The sequence below is a fragment of the Tarenaya hassleriana genome, unplaced genomic scaffold (genome assembly GCF_000463585.1).
Source record: "Tarenaya hassleriana unplaced genomic scaffold, ASM46358v1 Cleome686, whole genome shotgun sequence".
Lineage (NCBI taxonomy): Eukaryota > Viridiplantae > Streptophyta > Magnoliopsida > Brassicales > Cleomaceae > Tarenaya > Tarenaya hassleriana.
Genome location: NW_010969410.1, coordinates 1 through 4,803, shown reverse-complemented (window position 1 = coordinate 4,803; position 4,803 = coordinate 1). Strand labels below are relative to the sequence as shown.

The 4,803-nt window shown below is 41.1% G+C and overlaps 1 pseudogene; it reads left to right on the top strand.

The window, feature by feature from the left end:
- Positions 1 to 6: 6 nt before the first annotated feature.
- On the top strand, positions 7 to 4,797 carry LOC104800378 (annotated as a pseudogene).
- Positions 4,798 to 4,803: the final 6 nt, after the last annotated feature.

The following is a 4,803-nucleotide window of genomic DNA, read 5'->3' as shown; positions in this document are numbered from 1 at the left end:
GAAGACCCATTTGTCTGAAAATGTGGAGGAATTTCTCCAAGCGAGCTTCTTCGAGAAAGATTAAGGTTTTCTCTGATTCTTTCTCCTCGTCTTGCTCCGGCAGAATATCTCAAAGCCCTTTCTTTCTCGAGAAAATCTCTTCTCCGGTGACCAGAACTCGAATCGGCCATTCGTTCCGTGATCTGGGTGTCCTTCGAAACGGACCATTTGCCATCCAAATTAACGAATTGGGAAGATTCAGCTCATCTGGTCAGAGCCAACCTTTCGCTTACTCCACCGCGTTCCAAGGGTATGCTACGGCTGCAGAGGCAATAGATTCAACGGACCCTGAAGATTATTCATCGGTAAATGAAGAGATTCAGGAACTGATTGAGGAAATGGGCAGAGAAGCTGATAGAATCAGCAACAAGGCGAGTTTTCCAGGGAGACAGCAGGCTAAGAAAATGGTGGGCGGCATGGGAGCAGCTAAGTACTATATGCTCAAAAGGAGACAACTTAAGATGGAGACAGAAGCTTGGGAAGAAGCGGCGAAAGAGTATCAGGAGCTTCTCGAATATATGTGTCAGCAGAAGCTTGCGCCGAATCTACCGTACGTGAAAACACTATTTCTCGGTTGGTTTGCGCCTCTGCGTGACGCAATTCAAGCCGAGCTCGATTCTTTCAAAGGTAGGAAAACAAAGGCGCCTCACGCGCCGTATATGGAGCAGTTGCCTGCTGATATGATGGCTGTTATCACTATGCATAAGATGATGGGGCTGTTGATGACGAACACTAATGGCGTAGGCAGTGCTAGGGTGGTCCAAGCCGCTTGTCAGATCGGTGAAGCTGTCGAGCATGAGGTAAAGCATGAGTCTTGACTGGTGTTTGATGCTAGAACATTATCTTGATTTTGAGTTTGATTCGAGTTATTCGCTATGTTCTGTCAGAATGGACCCGTAAGTGTGCGTAGTAAATCATTTTTCCCGATTGTTTCATTCTCACGTGTTTGTAGTGTTTGCCAATGTATGTGAGATTGTAGCGAAATGGGCTATGGCTTCTCCATCTTGTTAATTGTTGTCTCTTTGTTGATCAGGCTAGGATCAATAGGTTTCTGGAGAAAACAAAAAAGAAAAAGAATGCAACCAAGAAGACGATCAGCGTGGAGTTAGAGACTGTGTATGAAGCAGGACCGGAAGGGACTAAAGATCAAGAAAAACTAAGGAAAAAAGTTTCGACATTGATGAAAATGCAGAAGCTGAAGCATGTAAGAGAAATAGTGAAGGAGCATGACGATTCCACGCCTTGGGGTCAAGAGGCTCAAGTCAAGGTTTAGTTTCTTTCAGACTTGTCAATGCAGCATGTTCTTAGCTGCTTTCCATTGTTGTTCTTCTTTTACTTCTTTTTCGATTTAGTTTCGGTTCTTGTATTTCTAGGTTGGTTCTCGGTTGATTCAGCTTTTGTTGGAAAATGCTTATATACAACCACCGGTTGACCAGATTGGTGATGGTCCACCTGATGTTCGACCTGCTTTTGTGCACTCTCTTAGAACTGTCACGAAAGGATCTAGGTAAGTTGTCTTCTGCTTCTGTTTATGTAACTTATCAGTTACCATGAATCTCTCTCTCTCTCTCTCTCCCAACTTATGAGCATTCTATTGAATTGGCCTTTAGAAAAACCGGCAGGAGATATGGTGTCATTGAATGTGATCCTCTGGTCCAGAAGGGGCTTGAAAACACAGTAAGTATAGTTGTGGAGCACTTTGATCTATTCTTTTAATGGACACCATTGATGTATGATTTTGACTTCAGGGTTGGACTGCATTTTTTCCGCTCGTGCATTAAAATATTTCAGATTCAGCCTTACATATTCTCCCTGTTCTTTTCTCTTTATTTTTTCTTTTTGGTTTCGACAGGCTAGACATATGGTCATACCGTACATGCCAATGCTCATTCCTCCTCAAAACTGGTCTGGGTATGGTCTCTGTTTTTTCATATTTTAGAGAAAAGTCACTGTAGTTTCCTGATTGTAAGAAGATAAAGTTGTTTCTGTTTTCCCGCTGTCATGGATTATCCTGCAATTTAAATTCCCTTGTGCAAATTTTTGTTGAACTTTTATTCTAGATGTTTTTTTTTCCAACTTGTTTCCTAGGATTGCTTGGTAACTTGGAAGTATATTTGTAGGTATGACCAAGGAGCATATTTTTTCTTGCCTTCATATTTCATGAGAACACATGGAGCTAAACAACAGCGTGATGAGGTGAAAAGAACTCCCAAGAATCAGCTGGGGCCAGTTTTTGAGGTCTGATCTGAGGTTATTTGTTCGTGCTATGGGTTCTCATATCTGAAATTGAGATTCATTTTCTTGAATGCTTCGGAAGGGTGATAGTAATCTTGAATTTGTGTAATTTTTATTTGTTTAATCAGGCACTAGATACTCTAGGTAACACCAAATGGAGGATCAACAAAAAGGTATTAAGTGTGGTTGACAGAATATGGGCTAATGGAGGTTCTCTGGCTGGTCTGGTAGAACGTGAAGATGTCTCTTCTCCCCCCCCCCCCTCTATTTTCCCATTCTTCCTCTCCTTTTTCCGCCTCTAATTCTTGTTTCCTCCATCTTCTACAAAGAAAACTTCCTTTTTCCATGTACTTTGTTTCTCTGATTTGGGTGTCGTACTTTGGTACTTTTCTTATTCCTTTATAAACTCCAAAAAGGTACCCCTTCCAGAGGAACCTGACACTGAAGACCAAACAGAAATACGAAAATGGAAGTGGAAATTGAAGGCTGCAAAAAAGGAAAACAGCGAGAGACACTCACAGCGATGTGACATAGAGCTCAAACTTGCGGTAGGATAACTCTCTTTCTGATACTCTCTTCATCTGCCTTGGTTTATAAAAAAATATCATCAACCCTTTATGTGACGAGCAGGTGGCACGTAAAATGAAAGATGAGGAAGGTTTCTACTATCCTCACAACCTTGATTTCCGGGGTCGGGCATATCCCATGCATCCACATCTGAACCATCTCGGTTCTGATCTTTGCCGAGGAGCCCTGGAATTTTCTGAGGGAAAACCTCTTGGAAAATCAGGATTGCGGTGGCTGAAGATACATTTGGCGAATTTATATGCTGGTGGTGTTGATAAATTGTCTTATGAGGGTCGTGTTGCATTTACCGAGAATCATTTAGAAGATATATTTGATTCCGGGGATAGACCTCTTGAAGGAAAAAGATGGTGGCTTGAAGCAGAGGATCCTTTTCAATGTTTGGCTGCTTGCATTAACCTTACAGAAGCCTTGAGAAATCCTTCTCCCGAGACTGCTATATCTCACATGCCTGTCCACCAGGTACCCTCTCTGAACTTCATATATCAATGTCTGAAGTCAGGAATGTCTGTATGTACTGGCTTGGTTTTTGTTCTTGTTTCTAGAAATTAAGTCGTTGGCAGTGTTAATTAGAAAATAGGTGTCATTTTACCATAACTGTGCTTGAACCTGAGTACAATGGAAGCAATTTTGTCAATAGATGTATATGCAGTGATATTAATATCATGTAGACACCTTCATTGCTTTCAGTTTATCATCATCTCTGCTCTTTTTGAGCACATTATCTTACCTGTATTATTTCCTATCGCAAGGATGGTTCATGTAATGGTTTACAACACTATGCTGCGTTAGGGAGAGATAAGGTATGCTACTTAATTTTTGTGTAGAAACTATCGTTTATATGTGTGTACCAAGTTTTTCTGATTTATTTATTTGACTGATATTTCCATTAGTTGGGAGCAGCTGCAGTAAACCTTGTCGCAGGAGAAAAGCCTGCAGATGTTTACTCAGGAATTGCATCTAGGTACTCTCTACTGTCCCTTGACTCGGAGGTCATCTTGATTCTCATCGTATTTTTATGCATAAAAGAGGTGCTTTAGCACTTGTGGCGAATGGAGGACAACACTGAAACATGGAAAGATCTATTCGCTGGATGAAGAAAGAAGGTTTCTTTTTACTCGGTTAGTAATTGTTCTGTGTTGATGCAGGGTTCTTGAAATCATGCAGCAGGATGCAGAGGAAGATCCTAGCAGAAATCCAAATGCCACATATGCTAAACTCTTAGTCAACCAGGTTTTTTATTCAAACACCATGTAGATACATTCTACTTGGAGTTAGGACTAATAAATATAAAGTTCTACGTCATATGCCTGTTTGGGGACGTCCTGGCTGATGACTAGTACCGAATGATTTTCAATTCCTTAGGTTGACAGGAAGCTAGTAAAACAGACAGTCATGACATCAGTTTACGGTGTTACCTATATCGGTGCTCGTGACCAAATCAAGAGAAGGTTAAAAGAACGTGATGGCATTGGAGATGATTCACAAGTGTTTGGTGCTTCTTGTTATGCAGCAAAAGTAAAACGAAACTTTGCTTATTCCGTTTCTTATCTACACTTTAACCCTAAATCCTACACTCTGTTTTTATTTGTAATACATATTTGCATGTAAACCTTGTGACATTGATTAATCACTCATCTCGGTTATGTTTTCAGACGACCTTGACAGCCTTGGGAGAGATGTTTGAGGCAGCTAGGAGCATAATGAGCTGGCTAGGTGAATGTGCAAAGGTCAGTTTTTACATTTCCTTTGCTCCTTTCGAACACCCCTCATTGTTTAGGGTTTTTTTTGTATTACCGCGAGCTGCTCTCTGGTGGACAGATAATTGCATCAGAGAACAAACCGGTTTGTTGGACCACTCCTCTTGGACTTCCGGTTGTACAACCTTATCGACAATTGGGAAGACACCTGGTAAGACTATAGTTAGCTGTCATGTCTTTGATA